Genomic DNA, 27500 nt, shown 5'->3' on the forward strand with positions numbered 1-27500 from the left:
ATGCTGTGTGGTGGTAGTGGAAGACGTGTGGCACGAGTGGTGGTAGGCGATGGTGGCGTGCGATGAGGGAGGATAATAGTGGTCTTTGTGGTAAAGGAAAGTGGGCGTGGTGCCTGCTTGTGGTAGGTGTAGTGGGGGGGGGTTAAGAAGGGGGGGTGTAAGTAGTGGTTGTGGAGGGGGGGGTAGTAATTACCTCGGCAAGATGAGCCAAGGTGTAATTACGGTGTTAGTATTGTGTTGGGGAGGCAACTTCTGCTCCCCAGATTATATTAGTGATCCTCTCAATAGTGCTATTAACACTATGTAGGGAAGCCATATTAATGACCCTTTGTTACCGGGCTTTTGTGTTCGCTAAATGTGTCTTAGCGGACGATATTTAGCGAGTTTATACTCTGTAATGTTCACCAGATGCGTCTTAACGAACGATATTAAGCGAGTATATAAACCCTTGTGTGTGTGTGTGTCGTCAGATATAACTCAGCGAATATTAAGCGAGTTGAGATGACTAATCCTTTGTTAGCCAACAGGTATTAGCATTTAGCGAGCGTCTCTTGTGTTGATGCCACGCGAGTCTCCGAGAACCGTAATGCGTCGTTAGCGTGTCTTAGGCAGTAAATAGAGTTATGAGGGAGCCCTGAGAACAGGAGGGAGGAGACGGTCTCCTTACATGGTCACCGGGACCGGCAGGTGAGAGAGGGGGTCCACTCACTGAGGTTTTAAACTAGTTTTTGTCCAGTGGCTGAGGTAGGGGACGGGCAGCCGTGAGGGGAGGCGGTGTCAGGGTTTGGAGGGAGGCGGTGTCGGAGATCCAGACGCTCACTAGGAGGGGAGGGAATGGTGGGGTGTTGTGGTAGCCCGACGTGGGAGAATGTTGGAGGAGGAGGAGGAGGCGGTGGTGGTGGTGACCATGGTGGTGGTGGGGAGGGAGAGGAAAAGCAGGTCCGGGAGGCTGGGATGAACTTGGGTCCAGGGGAAAAAAAAAGGTGAGGCAGAAGGCGACATGCGCTCGACCCGCCACAGGCAAACACCCAACGCATGACCAAGCCTCATGATGACTTGTTAGTCTTTAATCCCATGAACACGACGGCACGACCACCGAGCACGACGGCACGACCACAACACGACGGCACGACCACCGAGCACGACGGCACGACCACAACACGACGGCACGACCACTGAACACGACGGCACGACCACTGAACACGACGGCACGACCGCCGAGCACGACGGCACGACCACTGAACACGACGACACGACCACTGAACACGACGGCACGATCACAACACGACGGCACGACCAACTGGGTCATCATACCCCAAGGGTCGTACCGTCGTCATGCTCGAGAGACGAGAGAGGTGTGCTCAGCGAGGGAGAGGTCATGAACTGCTGAAGGCCGAGAGAGAGAGAGAGAGAGAGAGAGAGAGAGAGAGAGAGAGAGAGAGAGAGAGAGAGAGAGAGAGAGAGAGAGAGAGGCGGGGCAGCAAACAATTACAGGAGATATACGGTAACTCGACCAATAATGAAGAAAAAAAGATGAACGTTAGTAACACTGGCTGGGGGTCAGGGTACCTACCAGGTGGACCTGAGGGCTGGAGGGGGGGGGGAGGCTGGTGGTGGGAGGAGGCAGGTGGGTGAGGCTGTAGTGGGGGGGGGGAGAGGCAGGTGGTGGGCTAAGCAGGTGGTGTGGGAGGCAGGTGGTGGGGGAATACCTGGTAAATAACACAAGGTATTCACGTGGTGGGGAGGCAGGTGGTGACAGAGGCAGGGGTTGGGAGAGGCAGGTGGTGTGAGGTGGCAGGAGATGAAGGAAGCAGGTGGTGGGGGAGAAGGTTAAGTGATAGAAGTGGCTGGTTGTAGGGAGGCAGCTGGTGGAAAAGGCAGGTGATTGGGGAGTCAGATGGTGGGGAGAAGGTGGAAGAGGCAGATGGCATGGTGTCAGGTGGTGGGGGAGACAGGTGAAGGGGGAAGAAGAAGGGAGTAGAAGGGGCAGGTGTTGGGTGAGGCAGTGGTGAAAGATTCAGGTGGTGGGGAGGCAAGTGGTGAAAGATTCAGGTGGTGGGGAGGCAAGTGGTGAAAGATTCAGGTGGTGGGGAGGCAAGTGGTGAAAGATTCAGGTGGTGGGGAGGCAGGTGGTAAGAAAGGCAGGAGGCGAAAGGATCAGGTGGTGGGGGAGGCAGATGGTGGGGGAGACGGACAGGTTTGGGGTTATGGAGGGGATGGTGTTGTACTCTTACCCCCTTCCTCTACGAACACACACACACACACACACAGTTCACTCTCCCTCAAGACCAACCAACCAACCAACCAACTCTCTCTCTCTCTCTCTCTCTCTCTCTCTCTCTCTCTCTCTCTCTCTCTCTCTCTCTCTCTCTCTCTCTCTCCCGTCACCTGCCTGGGCCGCGCTGGCGTCTCGAGCCTCCCCCGTCCTGCACCTGCCTGGGAGGAGGTTTTAGCAGGTGGGCGGGTAAGAGGCCTTCCCACCTGATGTATGACCGCCTCCCTCTCTCCACAATGGCCTGCCTCGCTCTTCATCCACACCACCAAGACACATTCATATGCCTTTATCTCTCTCTTTATTAAGGTCTATTCTAAGTATAGGGTCTCTTGGATATATATATATATATATATATATATATATATATATATATATATATATATATATATATATATATATATATATATATATATATTCACACAAATGCGTAATACAGTACATACAATAATCTATAAAGTAACTCAAGTGAAATACAGCAATGACAATACAACACATCATGTAATCAAACAGACTATACATTTCCTTCCATAATTGTGAGAGCAATATCAATCTTAGACAAGCACAGAATTTCCACACAGCCTAATGCAGGTGGCTGGTACGTTAACAGATGGGCGTTACCAGAGTACTGGCTATAACCTGTAATCTACTTAGTGTTCAACACATACGGTGAACGTGCTTCCCTCAATGACGTTCAGATGTAACTGTTCGTTCAAGAGCCGACGTTCATGCGAATGATAAAAGAAACTCACATCATCTTACTCACGGGGGTCCGTCACTTACTGAACGATAGTTACAGAATATCTTTCACGTCTGGCGAATCTTTATGGGATCTTTCGCTTCAGTGTTAGCTTTGGGGATCTGTTCTTCTTCACTGGCTTTAGGAGTCTCCTCTTGAGCACTAGCGCTGGGAGTTGCCACTCTACGGTTAGCTTTAAGGATCTCCTCTTGAGCACTAATTATGGGAGTCACCCCTTGAGTGTTAGATTTAGGGATCTTCCCCTTATTACTTTGGGAGTCAGCATCTGAGGGTTAGCCTCTTAAGTAAGACACTGTAATCCCTTAAGTATCAAACTGTAATCCCTTAAGTAGGACACTGTAATCCCTTAAGTATCAAACTGTAATCCCTTAAGTAGGACACTGTAATCCCTTAAGTATCAAACTGTAATCCCTTTAAGTAGGACACTGTAATCCCTTTCACACGCTACCTAAAGTAAACTGTGACCACACTCAGCAGGATGTCAACACAGCAAGACATATAGAAAACGGCAAACTCTCCAAATTTTTCCCCCTAAACTGTGAGACTTTAAAAGTGTAAATATGGGAGAAGGAGGAGGAGGAGAAGGATGAGGAGGTGGAGGAAGTCTGGAAATGATGGAGACGCGAGGCTTACATCTCTTGTAATAGGGTAAGGTGAGGTGCCTGGAAATAATGAAGAGAGAGCCGGAAGTCTGGACATGGGGTACGGTGTTGGGGGGAAATGGTGAAGGCAGAGGTAGAGGTCTGGACATGGGGGTAATGCTGGGTGAGTCTGGGAAGAATGGGGGATTTGGCCAGGCGTTCTGAAAATGGGATGAGGTGGTCTTAAGCCCTGGAAAGGAAGGGCTCAACAGTCTGGTATAAAGGAGGAAAATGGGATACGGAATCTAGTGAATTATTGCGGCAAAAAAAAGAAAAAATAAGTAATAATAATAATAATAATAATGATAATAATAATAATGAGGAATAACTGAGAGGGGTTCAAGGCCTGGAAAGGGTGCTTAGAAGGACACGGGACGATGAGAAAAGGAGTAAAGTGGCTTCCTGTTCTTGAAAGGGAAAGAAATATTGGCCAACCGTCTGGATGAAGGGAACATGATGGGATGGATGATGCTCTGGTATGCGAGAGAGATGGGATGGGACGATCTTAAAAGATTATATGGGGGTGATTTAAGTGTGTAGATAATGGAATGGGAGTAGTGAGGAAAAGGAACGTATGGAATGCATGGAGAGGCGAGAAAGGAAGAGGGTGTGGAGAAAGATACGTTGGAAAGAGATAAGGCGCAGAGCAGGGGTGAGGAAGGAGTATGGCATAAAGAAGGGAAATGAAAGTGTAGGAAAAGGAAAGAAAATAAAGTGAGAATGGCCACAGGCAGAGAGTACTGTCCTGTGAAACTCCAGGAACTCAGGATAATAGTATGGTTGTTGGATCCAGTGGTGTCGTATGGACAGGCCAAAGGCCAGGTATTCACAGGTAGTGAGGAGGTCACAGACCAAGAGGAGGAGACTATGAAGGTCACAGACTCAGAGATATAATGGAAAAGTCAAATACTCCCGGTCCGACTGATGCCTCGGAGGTGGCCGGCATGTTGAAGGGGGAGGGAGGCCTGTGATGCTAATGGCCTCCCACAAGGTATGGAGGGAGAAAGAGTGACTTACCTCAACAGCTGAAGAAACTGCTGCGTTGATCTGCAAACAAAAAACAGAAACATTAACTTTAGTTATAACAATACAACTAAGTTCAATATTCCATCTATCTATTTATCTAAGTATCTGTCTCTTTGTCATGCTCTCTCTCTCTCTCTATAAATATATCTACGTACCTGTCCATATATATATATATATATATATATATATATATATATATATATATATATATATATATATATATATATATATATATATTTATCTATCTATCCTTCAATTTATCTATTTCTCCATCCACCTTACGTCTATCTGTCAGTCTTTCTAGTTTAATAATACACTCGGACACAGTGCTTGTCACCCACATGATTCATGCATACCACTGATCGGTACATGGTGGACCTTACCATCATCAGAGCTCCCCTGGCACATGCTTCCTGCACGACACATTCCCAACCCACACCCAGTGTGTTAAAGTTAACTCTGACATCGCATCCGGCTCCCCGAATCATACCTTTCGCATCTTTACCTGACTACCTCTCCTCCTTGTACCATCTGCTCTGCTGCTGTATGCATAACCCTACCATCTCAAATGACATTCATCCATGCTCTTTTCTGAGTTCGTCACACCACCACACGTAGCCCCACGTTATCATTCTGTCTCTCCTCCTACCTCCAGCTATACTACACAAATTATCCCTCAATGCTGCTCCCATGTGTGACGTATCCTGTCCTATATACGTGTGGTACAGACAGTCATACATCAACGGTAGAAGAAATATTCCATCATGCAAGTTTCTTGCGCTCTCGAGCACCCCTGAGATTTCAGTTCATCTCCAACTTTTCTCCCCCTGCATGACCCTGCTTTCGTCTGTCCCCCACTCTGCCATCTTTATTAAACTCTACGTCTTGAATATTCAGACTCGTCCACATCTTCCTGATCTTCACCATACAAGGTAATCTCACACTCTGACTTCCCTGCATTGGAAAAAAAAAAAAATGACGTCTTGTTTTCATTCACATTCGTATTCAACATCCTCCTCTTGCACTCATCATCGAACCAAGCCACCATTCCGCCCATCTCTGCTTCTGATTCGGGGAACGACACAGCATAATCTGCATACAATAACTGCCGCAACTTCCGTTCTGTTTCGTCATGTTTAAATATCAGGCCACATAGTCCCCCTGGCCTGGCCTGGCCTGGCTCTCATCTCACGCGGTGTCCCATCCATAAAAAACAGTAAACAACCATAAAGGCATCAGACACTCGCGATGGACTCCCACATCTATGTATTTCTGAGGTAAACCATATACAGTCCAAACTTTCCAGTTCCCTCATAATGTACTTCTCTTTCCTTGTGAATTTATAGATACTGTATAGAGTTCCTTCTGCCTTTTCTCCAAAACTTTCTCCATCACTTGCCTCAGGGTAACGGCTTCGTCAACCCACCTTGCTCTCCAACAACAAGAGAGTCACCAAAATTCCTGTCACCATCCTACCACACATCACTGGTGAGGAGACACAGTCCTTCATTATTCTTACCCCATGTACTCACTCCCCTCCCCTTTATACCGTCGTCTAATCATCAAGTACCTGGCCTCCCCTCCATGCTTCCAGTCAGTCACACACTCCCCCACATCCACTCCACACTACAGTCACCTCCACTCCTCACCATCTTGCTCACCCCTCCATCCAAACCTCTAGCTTTTCCATTCTTTAAGAGCTTTTCTTGTTTTCCTGACCACAGGTTCAGTGTTCAGAAACAAAGAAAACGTGAAAAAAATACTCTTTGAATCTTCAAAACTTCAAAACACCTGGAAAAAAAAAATTCTCTGAGGAAAGTAAACAGAAAATTGCTGAACCAGTATTTCTGGACCAGATTTTCCTTACTAAATATTTAGCCATTACTTTTCCTGGATTCTTTCCACTGTTGTTGAGGGATATGCTGTTTGGTTACACAAGTCGACACAATACACCCGCTGTACTGGGTTTAACCACAGTAGAAATAAACCCCACAGTTGGGATAGAGATATTTGTGAGTAGGGTTTGCATCTAGCTAAGCTTGGTTTACTTCTGTAGCACAGCTTGGTTTATCGGGTCTGGCACAGCTTGGTTTATCGGATCTGGCACAGTGTTGTGCAATATGTGGTCAAGTATCGTATCGACTGTGCTCAAGTATCGGGTCGAGTACTGGCAGGTAATGAGTCGATTACTGTTCGAGTATTGTGTTGTATAAGGTTACGACTTGTCATAAGATCTGTATCAAAGTTCTTTCAATCTTAAGAACACTTTGTCTGAAGTCACGCTTACGGATAAGCTGAAACGTATATCATATGCAATAACAACAACAACAATCAATAATAATAATGATAATAATGACGATAATGATAATAATACATGCATTAATACAACTCCCTACATCACCACATCGGCCTCGCCAGGCTAACGTATATGTCATCGTGTCATTATACCATGACTGTGGTGGACTGTGTGGTGAAGTACAACCCCCGCTTATATAACCCTTGCTGCCCAGGAACACTCTGATGGAATCTCCTCGCAGGTAAAACGCTTTCTACTTCATTAAAGCTGGCATTATAGAAAGAAATGTAGCATATATATATATATATATATATATATATATATACTTTTCTTACATATCCAACACATTGTTAGACAACATCTGACGTACGGTAGATGGACGAATATGTACTTGTTTGCCGGACGCCAGTAACGATCTGTTGTGGGAACAATTACGGTCCAGGATCATAAAAAGAGTCTGCTGCAGAGAGGCGGTCTAGCTGACGCGCGCGCGCGCGCCGCAGCGGGGAACGTGGGCTGGGGGGCCTCCATAACCTTGGCTCCTCCTGCCTCGCGAACGAGGAAGGAAGGAAGGAATGGACGTACTTGTACGTATGTACACCAGGTGGTACGGTACTAGGTACTACGTGGCCCTCAAGCTACCTCTCCGAGGTTCTTACCTCAACACTCCCCGCGTCTACTGACCTGCAAGAGGATGAAGCGTAGCACTGAGTGAGTGCCTGGGTGAGGCTGGGTTGCCCCTTCCCCCCGCGATGCCTGGCTACCTCAGCCTACGTGTCTGGTCAGTGGCACTCGGAACCCTACCTCACCCTAACTGATCAAAACTCAACAAGTACTCGACCGGCTTCCGCGTATTCCTCCACCAACCATTACTACTTCCTCCCTGTTCTAAACTTTTTAAACGAACCGTTTGCTGAAGAGTTGGATGAATCTTTATACATGGAGGCGCGGTATCTGTATAATGCACTTTTTTCCCCCCATCTGACTACCTGACGTTTTGAGAACCTGTTTTGAGTTCGTGAGCTCCACACGACCTTCTTTAATGTGAGCCGCACACAACTCCCCTTTGTCTTGTCCCCCACATTGCCTTCTCTTTCCCTGACTTCCACACACTACATTTCTGAGTATTCAACCTCCACATGACCATTCGACGTCCACGCTCCATTTCTAAGCCTGTGACTTCCACACAACCTCTGGTAACGGCTTAATTTCTCACAGGATCTGTGGATCTCTAACCCTCACAGTGCCTTTCGCTTCAGGCCCCTGGCCTGTGGTTCGGGGTGAGGATGTATAGTGCAGGAAGCATGTGCCAGGAGAGCTCTGATGATGATGGTGAGGTCCACCTTGTGTCCATCAGTGGTGTACACGAATCCTGGGGCTGACAAGTACTGTGTCCTAGTGTATCATCAAATTAGGAAGACAGATAGATAGATCAATAGACAGACATATGGGCAAGAAGATGAATAGATAAATAGATAGACAGCTAGACAGATAGATATATGAATAGAAAGATAAATAGATGGATAGATAGATGAATATAAATAGAAAGGTAAATAGATGTATAGATAGATACATGGACAGGTAGACAGATAGATATAGATAGAAAGACAGCTGCATAGATGGATGGGATACTTAACTGTGTTGTGCTGTTACAACTGAAGTTAATGTTTCTGTGTTTTTCTTTCGCAGATCAACGTAGCAGTTTCGTCAGCCGTCTGAGGTGAGTCAGTCAGTCAGTTTCTCTCTCTCTCTCTCTCTCTCTCTCTCTCTCTCTCTCTCTCTCTCTCTCTCTCTCTCTCTCTCTCTCTCTCCTCCATACCTTGTGGGAGGCCATTAGCCCCACAACCCTCCCTCCCTCCGCCTCAACATGCCGGCCACCTCCGAGGCATCACTCGGGCGGGGAGCCGTGCACGTCCTTCTTCTCCCGCATACTAACGACCTACTGTGTCGGGATACAGGACACGGGTGACTGTGTCGGGATACAGGACACAGCTGACTGTGTCGGGATACAGGACACAGCTGACTGTGTCGGGATACAGGACACAGGTGACTGTGTCAAGATACAGAATACAATTTCCTATATTAGAATAAACGATATGCCTTAGTGTATCAGGATACAGCTTACTGTATTTGGATACAGCCAACAAATTTCCCTACAGTTCACCCCTATAATAAAATCAGCTTACCGGACACAATCGCATCCTCCAGCCTAACCTGGAGACTCCACGTATCGAACATCACAAGATAAGCTTCTCAAAAGCTGGGAGTGTCGTGTCGGTGTTGAAACCAAGCTGTTCTGTACCGCAAGGGGTTTGTCTCACTCGTCCATGTAATACTAATTGCATATCTAGGGAAGCTCTTCCTACACCTTCCTCTTAATGCCAGAGAGGAATCAAATGCCTTTTGCCTCCCCGCCATCACATCTCGATTGTCCCTTCCCATCTGCAACGACGTTGCTCTCTCTCTCTCTCTCTCTCTCTCTCTCTCTCTCTCTCTCTCTCTCTCTCTCTCTCTCTCTCTCTCCTACAGATATCGTCACTCCGGCCACCTCTCCAGTGATCTGTCTGCTCGTTTCCCGCCAGTTCTGATACGTTCTTCTTTTCCTCGTACGCTGAAGCTAGTGAATACCTGGTGAAGGAATGGGGGAGGTCTGTCTCCTACCCACCTGAGCCAAGGTTCGGGGTTGGGTCGTTGGCCTACCACAGCTGTTGAGAAGCCGCAGCCTGAAGTCCCACGTTGGCCCCCCACAACCTGGCAGGACTGGGCATCCCATGGTGTTTATCATAACGATTCCAGGCATATTGTTGAGGAGTATGTGGCTTGCTCTCACATCTCTCGTCTGTCGCTCTTCCTATAACCTTTCCAGTTCTAAATCTCGGGTCTACAAACACCTCAGTACCTCAGATTAACCTCCAGTCGAGTTTACAAAGATTTGAGGACCTCAAAATAATCTCCAGTCTGGTCTATAGACATTCAAGGATCACAAAATTAATCCCTACAATAAATTTCTTCTACTCTTGATCTGTCACGCTTCATCCCAGTAAGCCACGACCTGGGCACGCTCTTCACCACGCCATGCGAGCTACTGCTGACGGTGAAAGTATCAGGATACAGCTTGATGTATGAAGATGATACAGTAGTCATCACTGGTTCATCCAGTGGATAAGAACCTCCAGGTTCACTAGTGCCTCACATGAATATATTTATTATTTATTTATTTTGCTTTGTCGCTGTCTCCCGCGTTAGCGAGGTAGCGCAAGGAAACAGACGGAAGAATGGCCCAACCCACCCACATACACATGTATATACATAAACGCCCACACACACACATATACGTACATATACATTTCAACGGATACATACATATACATACATACACAGACATATACATATATGTCCTAGTTTCGTCTCTTCGATGTATATCAAGTGACTGTTATATTTCTCTTTTGTGTCTTCCCTGATGATGTGATTATTACACGAAAGTGCACTTGGGGACTTATCGTGTTTCATTTTCCCTGTGGACTCATACAGTACAAATAGGTAAATACAAATGAGTAATAATCACTACAAACACACCCACACACACACACACACACACGTATGTAAGGCCTTCTGATCCAGATGGGTACTGGCTTCCACCACCACACCATCGATGTAATATTCCCTATACCTTTTTTTTTTAAGCCTCGGTCATTTACATATTCAGCACCTCATTTTCAAGCTCTTGTGATCGAACATGCAGGAGTCAGTGTGTGCCATGCATCATGCATCCCATGCTGGCATACCGTTAATCCTCTCATGGTAAAGTGAAAATATACCTTTCTGTTTAGAGTATTTATTCATTCATTGAATTACTACGCTGCAAAGTTAATTATGTATTCAGTTCATTAATGAAAATTGAAAACACACAAATTCTATGCACAAAAAAAAAAAGAATTTCGTTTTCTTTATGCCTCCCACGTTTTAAGTCCAGGGGGACGACCAAAGGGTGTGCGTTACGTTAACATTATGTTCATAGGAAAAAAAAAGAGATTCGCTAATGTATTCATTTATCTTTATATCTATCTACACCAGATACTGGATGTCTGGGGCGGGCAGCTGCTGTGTGATGACGACATTCCTCTTCATAAGATAAGGGAGGAGGAGGGGAGAGTGGGGGTAAGAGTAGTAAGAGAGGGGGTGAGTGGATCTGAGAGAGGTAAAGGGAAGATGTAGAGTGGTGGGAGCAGTAGTGGTGGTAGAAGGGACATGTAGTGGGTAATGAGCAGAGGGAAGGTTTAGTGGTTGATGAGTAAAGGAAAGATGTAGTGGGTGGACGAGTCAAGGGGAGAAGCTGCTCCCGGATAGTTAGCTGGTAGAGAATAGTGGAATATTGTGTAACAGATCACTTCGCGCGGGCATAAGGGTAGCTGAGAGGTTAGCCGATTAAAGGAGGTGTCAAAGGATGATCCATCATAGGATAACTGAGCGAGGAGATGAGGTGGGGTATGGTGGGGTTAAGAGGTGAGGATTGAAATGAGGAATTCAGGAGGACAGGCAATGGAATAGGAGAGTAAACTGACATAGGTTCAGGTGGTTAAGAGTAGGGATGGAGAGGTAAGGGGTGCCAGTGGTTAAGGGTGGAGTTGGACACGTAAGTTTACTATGGGATGTTGATGGTTAAGGTTAAGGGGCGACTCACGACCTAAGACAACACTATAACTAGTATCCCTGGAGGGTCGTGGGGGATTCCACCGACCATTCTCCCCCGTCCCATTGTTAAATGGGTAGTCGATCCTTAACCAGTCTTTATGGTTGGATCATGACCGCTTGATATAGTTGCACTCATGATCGGTTTATATAGCGACACTCATGGCCAGTTCATATAACGAGACTCATGTCCCGGCTATATAGCAAGATTCATGGACCGGTTTATATACCATGGTTTATAAGCTAGCAACACCTGGTGAAGTCTCCGGGGGTCTTCTCATACCTTACAGCCCAGAATGGGTCCTGGCTGTTAGATCAGGTCGTTGGTCGACCAAGGTGTTGGAAGTCGCAGCCCTCAGGCCCACACAGCCTGGCTGGTCTGGTACACTTTGTAGGTACTTGTCCAGTGCAGTCTTAATCAACCTTCTCTACCGTGCATCCCATGGTGTTTCTGGTGACAGCTGGCAAGGTGGTGAAGAGTCTTGGTGCCTCGGATGTTTAAGGTGTTATCTCTTTTTGTCCATATCGAACCTTTGTATTTCAGAGGAAGTATTTTACATCTTCCTGTTATACATGATGATACATCTCTCCCTTCCAGCCTATGGTCGTTATACAAAGTGGCGATCACTTCCGGTTTATTTCAGTGACACTCATAGCCGGTTTATATTGGGACACTCAAGGCTGGTTTATCTCGAGACATTCATGACCGGTTCATATAGGAACACTCATGGACGGTTTATATAGCGATACTCACGGTCAGTTTATATTGCAACATTCATGGTATACGGCCTGTTAATATCAAGAAAATCTCACTTTTCACATATAACACATAGATTTCTATATCTTATTAGCTATCTCGTAGTACCTTACTATCAATAACCCATACTGAAATTCTGTTTTTCATTTTTAGAAAAAGTGTGTACGTATTTCTGTTACGAGATTAGATCCATCTGCTATTGTTAGCCAACTTGTGTGTGTGTGTGTGTGTGTGTGTGTGTGTGTGTGTGTGTGTGTGTGTGTGTGTGTGTTGATCTAATGCTCATTACTCATTCATTAATTATAATTATCTAACTTTTAATTCCACCTTGTACGATTGTTTACACTTCACTGTTGTCTTCCATTACTCTTGTGAAGAAACTGACTGTAGAACTGGCATGTACACTTTACAACTGACAGGTATTCACTGTACCACTGAGAGATGCACACTGTACCACTGAGAGATGTACACTGTACCACTGAGAGATGTACACTGTACCACTGAGATAGTAGGTCGTCATCAGGGTAGTTCAGCTTTATTATGAACAACAACAGCCAAGTGTGCAGCACGACTTCCGGTAGAGCTGGTCACTTGCCATCGGCTCATCATAATCCCCTGAACAGGTCAATACGACCCCTGAGCACGAAGATACGACCCCTGAACACGTCGGCACGACCCTTGACCACATTGATACGACCCTTGTGTATGGAAGGTACGACCCTTGAACACGTTGATACGACCCCTAAGCACGAAGTTACGACCCTTGAACACGTAGATACGACCCCTGAGCACGAAGGTACGACCCTTGTGTACGAAGGTATGATACTTGGTTGTGGTGGCGTGACCTTTGACATGACCAATGAAGGTCAGGTGTGAATCCCACTGACTCTCTCTCTCTCTCTCTCTCTCTCTCTCTCTCTCTCTCTCTCTCTCTCTCTCTCTCTCTCTCTCTCTCGTCCCAGCTGCGTCCGCCAGGAATAAACATTTCCAAGAATCGTTATAATTATGTATCTTTTTTTGTGTGAGTGTGAAGAGTCGAGCTTACTACGTCGCTCAGTGGAGTAGTCTCTCTCTCTCTCTCTCTCCTCTCTCTCTCTCTCTCTCTCTCTCTCTCTCTCTCTCTATATATATATATATATATATATATATATATATATATATATATATATATATATATATATATACACGCCCTGTAGCTTTCTGTTGTATCTTTTGGTTTCATGTACACTCTGTTGGCCATGTCGTGCTTCCTTTTGCCCTGTATTACATCCTGTCGGTCTGCGTTACGTCCTGTTGCCCTGCGTTACGTCCTGTTGCCCTGCGTTACATCATGTTGCCCTTCGTTACGTGCTGTTGCCCTTCGTTACGTGCTGTTGCCCTGCATTACATCCTGTTGCCCTTCGTGACGTCCTGTTGCCCTGCGTTACGTCCCGTTGCCCTGCGTTACGTCCCGTTGCCCTGCGTTACGTCCCGTTGCCCTGCGTTACGTCCCGTTGCCCTGCGTTACGTCCTGTTGCCCTGCGTTACGGCCTGTTGCCCTGCGTTACGGCCTGTTGCCCTGCGTTACGGCCTGTTGCCCTGCGTTACGTCCTGTTGCCCTGCGTTACGTCCTGTTGACCTGCGTTACATATTGCTGCTGTACGTTGCCCCTTGTTGCTCTTCATCACACCCCGTTGGCCCACGTTACGTCCTGTTGCGCTACATTCCACCCTCTTATCTCACGCATCTCCCTATAGTAACCCCCTACTGCTTCATGTAGCGCCCCGTTGCCTCATGTAGCGCCCTGTCATTACAAGATTCGCCCTGTTGCCTCATGTAGCGCCCTGTGACCACAAGATGCGCCCTGTTGCTTCATACAGCGCCCTGTAGCCTCATGTAGCGCCCCGTTGCCTCATGTAGCGCCCTGTTACCTCACGTGGCGCCCTGATGCCTCATGTAGCGCTCTATTGCCTCATGTAGCGCCCTGTTGCCTCATGTGGCGCTCTACTGCCTCATGTAGTGCCCTGTTGCCTCATGTAGCGCCCCGTTGCCTCATGTAGCGCTCTACTCCCTCATGTGGCGCCCTGTTGCCTCATATTGCGCCCTGTTGCCTCATATAGCGCCCCGTTGCCTCATGTAGCGCCCCGTTGCCTCAGGTTCCGCCCCGTTGTCTCATGTAACGCTCTGTTACTGGCGTTTTTGCGGCGTCTTGGGCCCCCGTGACCACAGCGTCGTGTCGAGATAAGGCCTTCAAGGCCTTGTTGTGTGACCTGGCCACCCCATCCAGGCCACGACTGCTCACGAGCGCTAGGGTTCCTCTCCCATGTACATACCTGGCCTAGGAGCCAGAACACCCACGTACATACCTGGGCTAAGAGCCTACACCCCGACGTACGTACCTGGGTTAAGGCCCAACTTTCATAAATATATATATATATATACATATATATATATATATATATATATATATATATATATATATATATATATATATATATATGTTTGTGTGTGTGTGTGTGTGTGTGTGTGTGTGTGTGTGTGTGTGTTGTAGCTATCATACTGTTCCTGACAAAATGTGGCAATGTACTAAAATGTTTATGGTTCAGGATGTTAGCATACATCATTCTAATTTGGAGATCAAGTGTATCAAAAAACATCATACTCGGCTTCATCATCTCTCGTCTTGAAGGTTCGAGGAATCCTGCCTACTGTTTTTTTCTAATGGCATCTGTTGTTCTGTTATGTTCTCTGAAGGTAATGTCATCAACCAAGTATTATTCTGGGGTCCTGCACGCAGTTCTAGCAACATGGTAAGACAAGGGAACAGCGGATCTATTGTCGATAACACATCCTGCCATGGATGAATGTGAAGTTATACGTTCACAACCCCGTAATGTTATCACTCATATCACCCTCATTTTTTTTTTTTCTGCGAAAGATACTCACGACTGATTTACAGTTTCCCTCACCTGGTACGTCTTGAGTCAACATTGTTCCCGTTTACCGTTATCTTTCGGACAAATATAAAAGGATACATCTATAAACACCAGACAAGACAAACATATAAAAAAAGGAGAAAACTGCAGATCATATCACGTTCTTTCTTATCGCGAACAAAAAGGAAATAAACGAGAAAGAATATATCATCTACACAGAATACATCATCTACACATGGCCTTCTACCGGAGGCAAATGCCACATCTGCAGCTTTCAAAGAATCTCGGGTAAAGACAGCAGGTGTTGCACTGAAATCTGGATCCCCTATACAAGTCTCTCTCCTCCGTTGTGACCAGAAAGTATAGACCAAATGGTGGGACTGAGGTGTATGTGGGAGATCCATTCCTCTCCAGCCAACTGTTCACATCTTCAGAGCACGTACGTCATGGAAGTCCCTAGTCATTAAGCGTGAAAAACCCTCATTATTTCTCAGGTCTTCCGCCCGTATGGATTAGTTTGGTCTGACGTTGAACAGCTGTTTGACGAACACTCTGACGAGATAGTACAACTTCACGCTGGACTTCCGCCTCAACCATAGCAAGTTCTCCCCTGATGATGATGATGATGTCTTTATACCCCGTTGTTGCCGAAGTACAAAGCAAGAAAAAAAAATCATAATCTCATATCTTTTTTGATGTATATACGCCAGTAAATGCTGGCCTGCATCACTTTGAGCGAGTAAGGAAAGATACAGTGAACTCTGCACTGACAATCTACGAAATCCAGTCCCTTAAGAGGATCTGTCTTATTTCTGGAATAAGAAAAAAATAAGATGTCCAAAATTTTGAATCCGCAGGGGAGTAAAGATGTTGTGAGGAACATGAGGGAAAATATCAAGACTACGTTTGTCCAGGGCCCCACGTCTGTAAGGGGCCCCTCACATCTGTCTGACGCTGTTAGGGGCTCATGTCAGCCTGAAGCTTATGTCTGTTAGAGGCCCACGTCTGCAAGGGGCCCCCACATATGTCTAAGGCCCAAGTCTGTCAGGGGCCCCCACATCTGTCTAAGGCCCACGTCTGTCAGGGACCCACGTCTGTCAGGGGCCCCCACATCTGTCTAAGGCCCACGTCTGTCAGGGACCCACGTCTGTCAGGGGCCCCACATCTGTCTAAGGCCCAAGTCTGTCAGGGACCCACGTCTGTCAGGGGCCCCCACGTCTGTCAGGGGCCCCCACGTCTGTCAGGGGCCCCCACGTCTCTACAACTTACTATCGGTAGATGCAAGACACGTCATGGGAAGACCCAGATCAGACTTCTTCAAAGGGGGAATTTTTTTTTCCACCTTCCCTCAAGGTGTACCAGAGCAGCCAGGCCGTACAACATTCATATGACGAAAACCTACAACCTGGTTCGACCAGGCCTTCGTCAGCCGAAACTTGGTCGTGGGCCAGGATGCGGGGACAGAAGAGTGCCTGCGATACCACCACAAGGTTATAGATATATAATCATATCCTATAACATGACAACCATTGAATCACTGTGGGTTGTAGTTTCTTCTTCTTCTTCTTCTTCTTCTTCTTCTTCTTCTTCTTCTTCTCCCCTTTTGTTTATAAAAGTAAAAATCACAAATCTCTTCAAATAATCGTACAAAAAAAATATATTTAGCTGAGGTCACCCGATAACTCCAGGAAAAAAAAGTTCAGCCAATAAAACCTTCTTTCGATACATCGAATGGGAAAAGTTGGCCAATATCTCTCCATCTTAATTACACATGACCACCCATAAACAAGGCCAACAATAAGAAAAAAAAAAAATATGGAAACTCGAAGTCTATAAAGAAAATGGGCTCGTTTTATAAGACAGATGGACGAATTATCAAGAAAATGATTGGTGACGATTTTCTTGATTATATATGATCTTATTACTCATGATCCATGGCCAGGGGGTCCATTCACTCTCCCCCTCCCTCCCCCTCAACTTCAAGCTTACCCATAGTTTACATCGGGTTTAACTGCTTGTTGTAAAAGTTTTCTTGCAGATTACTTTGATAACTTCCTTTGTGAGTTTACATAAAGATCACCGAGTAAATCGCCTCTCAAGAGTTTACTTATAATTCATCTCTAATCGTATGCTTTACGAATTTACTTGCAGTTTACCATGAACAAGATTTCTTAATATTCGTTCATTGTTTGTTAACTTCAAGCATGAACGCTTGTTTACTTGTTGTTTAGCTCAAAGTGATTCCTTAATTCAAGTGTCTACTGAGGGGTTACATCGAGCTCGAGTGCTTCCCTTCATAACTTATTCATAGTTTACCTTGAGGTTGGGTGCTTACTTTACTATTCTATTAGTAGTACACCTCAAGCCTGACTGTTTACCTCAGCGAACAAAACAATGCAACAGTTGCCTCTTCCAAAGCGATGGATCTTGCGGACTTTCAAGAGAATTGACGCAAAACCAGTGATGACGCTCTTCAAGGCACAAATACTCTGACAAAGATGATGTCGCTCTAGGTTACCCTTACTCTATAACGCAAGCGAAACTGCACAATTAAGAGACTTTTGAAGTATCTTTCATGGCCCGTTTTGCTATGGTAAAGAAAATGAACAACGGGGGAAACTCTGAAAGCAAACAGGAGATATATCATTATTTACACTTGGAAAATCCTAGAAGGCATGGTCCCCAACCATCGGTCAAAATTAATTTCCCATTGTCACGACAGGCGTGGAAGAATCTGTAAATTATTACCTTACAGAAAACGCGAGATAAGCGCAAACAAAGAAGACATCTTGAACATCAGGGACCACAACTATTCAATACAATGCTACACCTATCAGGAACACTATGGGTTGAGAAGTATTGACTAGGTGCACCAATCCAAGCAGCCTGGTTGACCAACACCCTAACTCAGCAGCTTGGGCCAAGCCCAGCCTGCGTGGGTATAGGGCTTCCGAAGTTTACGCCAGGTAAACTAGTCTACCCCAGGTATACTCTGAGTTCCAGAAGCAGTTTATCTCAAGCCAACTGCATACTTTTAGTTTACCTACAGTTTACCTAATACCTAGTTGCTTACTCTACAAGTCAACTTAAAGTTTGCCTCGATTCTCATCGCTTGCTGGACGAGTATACGTGGAATTTACCTCAAATTTGATTGCTTGCTTTGTTAACTGCAACATTTAAAGCCTGGTAATGAGACCTGAGTTAGTGCATTGCAGGCTGAATGGCTAAGAACTTGACCTTTCGAATCCCCGCTTCTGGTAAAAGTCAAGTCCACATATCCAGGCCTTTGCTCCCGTTCTTGAGAACAAGAACAAGTCGGGAGAAGTTGGATGGACGCTGCCCTGAATCCAGGTGTATCCATCTGGATCCATGTGTGGAAACAACCGTGAGACTATGTCGATAACAGCAGCAGTAAACCCGGATTCATTCTTTGAATACGTTCGTGAGAGAAGTCAGGCAACCGATCGATGCTATTAAGAACTCAATCTGGATTTATCCTTTGCATCCGTTCGTGGGAGGTGGCAGAGGGACCGATCACTGGAGGCAGCTTTAAATCCGGATTTATTTTGACGTCAATTTATTTCACGATTTCATGCCTGAGTACCAGAGACTTTTGCAGAGGGAGGGTGGCTAGGTAGGGGGTCTTTTGTTGTGGCTACAGAGGAAGGAAAAATAAAATGCTCCTCTGATATTTTCTGGCGTCCTTAACCCCAAAGGAGCGGCTTTTACAAGACATAATCTTTTGTTTCATTCTGTAAAGTGATTTAAGACTCATTACACAAACAGGTATATTCGAGGAAGAAACGCACGCGCGCGCGCACACACACACACACACACACACACAGAGGGGTCGGTATTTCATTTGATCCACACGAGGGGCATGACTGTGTTATACACCAGGGTCACGACACACGTGACCAACTTCCACGGGAAGGCCATATTCAGAGCCATTCACAGCAGCAGCAGCAGTTAACCCCCCCCCCCTCACACACACACACACACACACACACACACACATCCCGTCAGGAGTCACGCAGCGTCCGGCCACCTCTCCGTCAGAAGAAGGAAGGTGATGTCTTGGTGATGATCTTTACCAAGATGATTAACGTGTCCAAGACGTGCATGACGGTACGATCCTTGAGCATGACGGTACGAGCCTTGAGTATGACGGTACGACCCTTGAGCATGGCGGTACGATCCTTGAGCATGACGGTATGACCCTTGAGCATGACGGTATGACCCATGAGCATGACGGTACGATCCTTGAGTATGACGGTACGACCCTTGAGCATGGCGGTACGATCCTTGAGCATGACGGTACGATCCTTGAGCATGACGGTATGACCCTTGAGCATGACGGTATGACCCTTGAGCATGACGGTACGATCCTCAAGCACGACCTTAGGACCCATGGGTATGAGGACCTAAACTTTTGAACTCACCCTTAAGTGTAGACTTAAAAGGCCAGGTTATCATAACCAAAGGTTCGTACCGTCGTGCTCTTGGATCATGCACTGGTGCACAAGGGTCATACCGTTGTGCACAAGGGTCGTATCGTTGCGCACAAGGGCCGTACCGTTGCGCACAAGGGTCGTACCGTCGCGCACAAGGGTCGAACCGTAGTGTACAAGGGTCGTACCGTCGTGCTGAAATATCATGCAATGGGTTGGTTATTTACTTATACTAGTTTCATAACATGTTAACATCACGTGAGTTAAAACTTTAGGTGAAAGTGAACATGCTGGCTGGCCACACAGAGGGAAGCCATCACAATGATGACAAGATCAAGGTCTGTCTTGTCCTACGCTCACAACCACGAGAAGAAACACAAAGAGACATGAGTTTGTCTTGTGGTCACACAACTACAACCAGGAGTCACACTTTCGGGTCTCACAGCAACTGAACTGAAGAAATCCAAGTTTTTCCTCTGTCTTCACCTGACACCACTGGAACCTAACCCAAGCTTCTGCCTCGTCTTAAGCTGACAACACCAGGACCTGGCCAAGCTTTGCTTTATGATGACCCCTCCACACACCACTGGAGGAGCGTCTGCTGTGTCCTGATGACAAGGGCAACATAGAGTAAAATGAGACAGCTGTTTCCATGTCTATTTCTTCGGTGTCGAAATGCGAGAGACATGCCGATAAGTTGAGATCATTAACATCCCGATAAGCCGAGATGATTAACATCCCGAAAGCATGAGTTGATTGACAAACCGATGGACTAAGACGATGAACATGCCGATAGAGTGAGATGATCAAGATACGTTAAGCTGAGATGATTAAAATGTCGATAAACGACTAACATACCGATAAGGTGAGGGGATCCACATACCAGTAAACCCGAGATGATTAACATGCCGATAGGCCGAGATAATTAACATGCTAATGAGCCGTGTTGATTAACTTCCGACGGGGTATATCAATCAGCTTCATTAATGACTGAAGTAGAAATCACCCGACTCCTGGTGTGGGATGGTCACTGCAGGTGTGGTTGTGGCCTCGTTTGACCCCGGCCCTGAGATGGTACAACATAGCCCCCAGGATAGTGCAACGTAGGCCCTGGGAAGGTACAACACAGCCCGATGATGGTACAACATAGCCCCGGGATGGTACAACATAGCCCCAGGATGGTACAACATAGCCCCAGGATGGTACAACATAGCCCCGGGATGGTACAACATAGCCCCAGGATGGTACAACATAGCCCCAGGATGGTACAACATAGCCCCAGGATGGTACAACATAGCCCCGGGATGGTACAACATAGCCCTGAGATGGTACAACATAGCCCCAGGATGGTACAACATAGCCCCGGGATGGTACAACATAGCCCCGAGATGGTACAACATGCCAGTGGGATGGTACAACACAGTCCCGGGATGGTACAAAACAGCCCCGGAATGCCACCAGCATCACCACAACCATTATCACAACGGTAACCACCACCACAACCACCCTAGTTTCTGCCACACACACACACACACACACACACCTCTACTGGGCAGCCATTCACAGGTTCATTTCAAGCACTCACGACCTACGGGTGATGACAGTGGTACACAACATCTAATTAGCCAGGGAATATATTTACGCAAAAGCGGAGGGCTTAGGACACGTGCCCCCCTGGCGAGCGTGATCCCCCTGCCTTCTGTGGTGGTGGAGGCAGTGGTGGTGGTGTTGGTAAATGCTTGTCACCAGTAGTGGGGACGGGACTGTGGGAGCGGCCTGGAGCCGGGCCATCATCACTCAATCATCTACAAATATCAACACAAAACTCACCCACTTTATACCAATGACCGTCGGCCATCACCCTACGTATGGCCTCCCAATTTCTCAGTCACAAACAATCAAGTCAAACAATTAACATTTAAAAAACATAACATTTAAACAATTGAATTAAACAATTAACATTTAAACAATTAACATTTAAAAACATAACATTTAAACATTTAACATTTGAACAGACTTTTCTGGTATATCAAAACCATTACGCGAGGAAAAAAAATAGATCCACTGTCTACAAATATTCAGGGAAGCTAATACGCGTGTAGCAGGTACTGACTGATCACTGAGGTAATACTGGAGATGTATGAGGTAATACCATCATCTGTTTTCTTTCAACTGTGTGTGTGTGTGTGTGTGTGTGTGTGTGTGTGTGTGTGTGTGTAATCACTATAATCATACAACACCAGGATCCCACTAAAAAATGGGCACCTGCTGCTCGAAGGCTGCGCCTCGCTCAGTAATAGGGAGAATGTGGACTCCTTTGAAGCAAAAAGTTCTTCGACGTAACTTCAAGCAGTCGCAATCCGCCAATATATATATATATATATATATATATATATATATATATATATATATATATATATATATATATATATATATATTTTTTTTTTTTTTTTTTCTTTCTTTCAAACTATTCGCCATTTCCCGCATTAGCAAGGTAGCATTAAGAACAGAGGACTGGGCCTCTGAGGGAATATCCTCACCTGGCCCCCTTCTCTGTTCCTTCTTTTGGAAAATTACGACACGCAGGGAATACGTGGGAAGTATTCTTTCTCCCCTATCCCCAGGGATGATATATATATATATATATATATATATATATATATATATATATATATATATATATATGTGTGTGTGTGTGTGTGTGTGTGTGTGTGTGTGTGTGTGTATAATGCAGAAATCACGACCTTCGACTGTTTTCATATTTTTCATAGACACACAACATGAAGCCATGATGAGAAAAAGGAGCCAATATGAAAAAAAAAATCAAAAAATTCTGATATAATTTTGTCATTACGTTTTGGCCTGCCTAAACAGCACTAAAAACTATTATCTAACTCACGGCACCATTAGGAAATGTCAGAGGCAGAGAATTAATATTTTACAGACACCTCCTGGCTTCCCTTTGTTGATACGCCATTCTGCATTCAAATGCTGTGACGTAAACAAAAACCAGCGCCCGCTGCTGAGGGCGACATCTCTCGGCTGGATCAGTTACTAAATGTGAAATTCCTCCTCCGTGTCCACTCCACAGTGGCACATCTTTATCAACAGCTTCGACAGTTTTGAGCCATGACAACCTTGGGGGAAATATGTGACGCGTTTATGGTTTGTGCATGGACATGAAATGGTGACGATGCTTAGAATAGTAATAGGAAAATGAAAAATATGACTCAGTATAAACTGTGGGTTTTAAGATGTTCTTTTTTTCTTGTGTGCTAGAGAAGTCTACAGCAGAGGCAGGAGAATGTATCTATGTAGAAGACAAGACGTCTTGGAAAGAGGAAAGACGAGTGATTACAATTAACACCTTGTATCTTCAACAGCGTACCCTCACCACCACAGATATACATACACTCACACTGTGGTAGTGTTCGTGGTCTTAGACTTATCCTTGAAATCTGTAGGTGATACAGATATCTGGTGATTATAAGTTGACGTTGAGGGGACTTCATGACTCTGGCAGCTGAAAGGCCTGAAGCCCAAACAACGACCAATTATAATATAAGCGAGAACGAAACAGCAACAGATAAGAACAGTGATAGCGTGTTCAATCTTATCTTGAACTACTGAAGAAGGTGTTCAAGTTGTTACGTCTGGTAGTCATAACGACGTTGTTGGCCTTAATGGCCCTAGAAGTCTACAACCCTCCAGTCCACATAACCAACCATCTTAAATTGACGGTGGATGACTGAATGAAAGATGGCGGAGAAAGACCAGGGATGATAGATGGGACGAACTCTTGTCAGCAGATGACAGATAGAGGTACTCAGGCATAGTGGAGGTCCTCAGGCATAGTGGAGGTACTCAGGCATAGATGGAGGTACTCAGGCATAGATGGAGGTACTCAGGCATAGATGGAGGTACTCAGGCATAGATGGAGGTACTCAGGCATAGATGGAGGTACTCAGGCATAGTGGAGGTACTCAGGCATAGTGGAGGTACTCAGGCACAGTGGAGGTACTCAGGCATAGTGGAGGTACTCAAGCACAGTGGAGGTACTCAGGCATAGGAAGGTGGCAACAGACACAAGACAGATGTAGAGGATAAGACGTCAATACAGATACAGGAGAGAGAACCATATGTAGAAGAACAGCTGACTCAGGGTACTAGACACAGAGGAGAGAGAGAGAGAGAGAGAGAGAGAGAGAGAGAGAGAGAGAGAGAGAGAGAGAGAGAGAGAGAGATAGCCAGACATGCTGTGCTATACGAAGACTATGTTACTCTCCAAAACGCTCAACGCTGTCAGGGGTAAACGGTAAAGCAGTACTGTGTGCAAACATCATCAACTGAGGTGGACGGAAAAAAAAAAAACTTCAGTTTGACGATGTATAAAGATCTACACAACGAGAACTAACCCTTCCAAAGGTCAGAAGTACTGGAAACGACTTATACCATTCAGCATCAGTCCCTGGGGCGCGCGGACGAGAGAGAGAGAGAGAGAGAGAGAGAGAGAGAGAGAGAGAGAGAGAGAGAGAGAGAGAGAGAGAGAGAGAGAGAGAGAGAGAGAGAGAGAGAGAGAGAGAGAGAGAGAGAGAGAGAGAGAGAGAGAGAGAGAGAGAGAGAGAGAGAGAGAGAGAGAGAGAGAGAGAGGAGTAAAAAAAATATCACAAGACAAACCTCCTCAAAATGTACGTTGTCGTGACCAGCCACAGTTGTGAGAGGTGGGTGAGCCCGCCCGCCTCAAACAGACTGACTGATCAGAGGAGCAACAGAGTGTAGCCGGGTACCAGACTGAACCTGAGGAGGAGACGGCCAGAACCAACGTGAGAGAGAGAGAGAGAGAGAGAGAGAGAGAGAGAGAGAGAGAGAGAGAGAGAGAGCAAAAGACGGAGGAAGAAGAAAGACAGAAGACAATAGACGAAGACCCGAGGAAGACATAGAAGCCATGAGACAGACCAATGGTAGACACAGAAAACAACAGACAAAGACCCGAGGAAGACATAAAACCCATTAGACAAAGACTTGAGGAAAATATAGAAGACAACAAAGACTCGAGGAAGACACATTAGACAAAAGACAAAGACCCGAGGAAGACACAGAACACAACAGACAAAGACCCGTGGAAGACATAGAAGCCACGAGACAAAGACCTGGGAAAGACATAGGAGCCAACAGACAAAGACCCCAGGAGGACATATAAGTCAACAGACAAAGACCCGACGAAGACACAGAACACAAGTCACGAAGGGCACGAAAACCAATCGGCCAGACAGACACAGACTTCCGGACAGATGAACAGACAGTACAAGAGAGGTCAAGAAAACAAGAGCAACAGGTGTTTTCATACAGACGAACAAACACGACAACAGACAAACATATAAATGTACACAACCGAGACCGGGGAAAAATAGACACACACAAACAAATGAACGCAAATAAAATGAAACAGAGAAACACACACACACACAAAAAGTAGTCAATGAAGGAGAGAGAGAGAGAGAGAGAGAGAGAGAGAGAGAGAGAGAGAGAGAGAGAGAGAGAGAGAGAGAGTACATCCAGGCATCAGCTTGGGCAGATGTGTTCCCGGACGACCTAAAGCGTTTTTCACAGACCACCAAATCCCCAGTTAATAATTGATGCTTAGGTTCTTTGTGTGTGAACTGGCCAGGTGTACTGTGCTGCTGTACCAGTGCTGGAGGAAGGGATGTAGCGGTGTTGGAGAGCTGAAGTGGTGTTGTAGAGATGAAGTGATGTTGGAGAGATGAAGCGATGATGGAGAGATGTAGCGGCGTTGGAGAGATGTGGTAATGTCGGTGAGATTTAGCGGTGTTAGAAATATGTAATGGTGTTGGAGAGATGTTGTAGTGTTGGAGAGATGTGGATGTGCTGGAGAGATGTGGTGGTGTTATGAAACTGTAGAGGTTTTGGAGAGATGTTTTGGTTTTGAGGAGATGTGGTGGTGTTGGAGAGATGTGGTTGTGCTGGAGAGATGTGGTTGTGCTGGAGAGATGTGGTGGTGTTGGAAAGATGTAGCGGTGCTCGAGAGATGTGGTGGTGCTGGAGATATGTAGCGGTGCTCGAGTGATGTGGTGTTGGAGATATGTAATGGTGTTGGAGAGATGTAGTGGAATACGGTGGAAAGGTGCAATACACTGTGTGTAATGGGACGCTCTGTGCTGTTGCATGTTACAGTAATGTACAAATGTACGAACCAGCATTACAGTGATGTACACATGTACTGACTGACGTTACAGTAATGTACAGATGTACTAGCTGACGTTTCAGTGATGTACACATGTACTGGCTGATGTTATAATGCCTAAAGTTAACATGCTCACGAGGATGAAGTTAACTCGCCTCTCATGAATTCAGCTAAACTGTAATCATACCCAAATATGTTTGTCCACTGTGAATGTAACTCATGTTAGTTCCAGACACTTCACATATGATGGATTCACTACCAGGGCTGGCAGTTTTCCAGCCCCGATATACTCCCCATGTAAACAGCAAGTCGCGTTATGAGTCACAGGGTCACAAGGGCCTTCAGTCTCCTCTCTTACTGGCCCGAGTGTAAACATGACCAATTCTTACTCAGCTCCAACGCTTTGGGAATTTAATCAGTATTGTCTCTTAAACCGAACAGTCTCTCTCTCTCTCTCTCTCTCTCTCTCTCTCTCTCTCTCTCTCTCTCTCTCTCTCTCTCTCTCTCCTCCCAATTTTGTTAAACACCCTGAATCTTCACGGAGTCTTGGAAGGGAGGACGAGATCCACCAATGGTGACCTTTCCTGTGTGATCTAACGTTTCCCCATCCTCCTGTACAGAAGGTATGGGGGGGGGGAACCCTACCAGCGGTGTTGCCCTTCAAGTGTCGTAAGCTTCAGCGTGGGATGTGTGGTGTGGCACCGACGTGCGATGTCCAGGATTCCCTCCTTTGTCTCTCCTCCTCCACTTTGTTCTCTTATTTCCACGCTTCTCTCAAGTCCATTAACGTAATTGTCATTGGACCAACTTTTTTTTTCCCCCATTAACAGCGGCATCCCTCAGGGTTCTCTCCTGTATGAAGAAAGTCCCCTTTGCTTTCTTCAACAGACAATCTAATTCACTACCACATTGACGACTCCTCCCCCACTACCATCAACTCCGCCCCATCATCTGTTGGTCGAGGAGCGTCTCGTCTCATCATGTCAACCTGTACGAACTCAGGCCTACACGAGATTCTTTTTTAAAGGCAGCAGAAACTTCGTTACATTTAAAACTTCTAAGGCCAACCTTCTTCCCATTTCTCTTTCTAAAACTCTACAGGATTCTTGGGCTCTCTCATTCTACCACTGAACGCCAACAGTGTCATCGTAATTTCTGATCAACACAGGAATCCCTACATGATATAAACAGCCACCTCTTACAATCCAGTTGGATCCTGTCTAGATGCCAGGTGATCCCTCTCTTATCAACACTAATTCCAAAGTAACCAGAAGATCTGCTCGCTCTTGTTATGCACTGCTTACACATTTGGGTTTGGTTCTAACTCTACATAAGTACATACAAGGCACAGTTGCTTAAGGCAATCCTACTTAACTCTAAGTTCAAAACTATTCGTTCACTGTAGATATATCTTCCAGTCTTTCTTCTTGGGAGTTGGCAGCTTGCGTGCTTCCGACAGTAGCTAGACCACGTAATACAAAGCAACCTCCT

The 27500-nt window shown here is 45.9% G+C and overlaps 1 pseudogene; it reads left to right on the plus strand.

Annotated features, from left to right (window-relative positions):
- The window catches only part of LOC139749318 (MOXD1 homolog 2-like), a 317877-nt pseudogene that overhangs the window by 167584 nt on the left and 122793 nt on the right, over nucleotides 1–27500 (plus strand).

Source organism: Panulirus ornatus, chromosome 7 (genome assembly GCF_036320965.1).
Source record: "Panulirus ornatus isolate Po-2019 chromosome 7, ASM3632096v1, whole genome shotgun sequence".
NCBI lineage: Eukaryota > Metazoa > Arthropoda > Malacostraca > Decapoda > Palinuridae > Panulirus > Panulirus ornatus.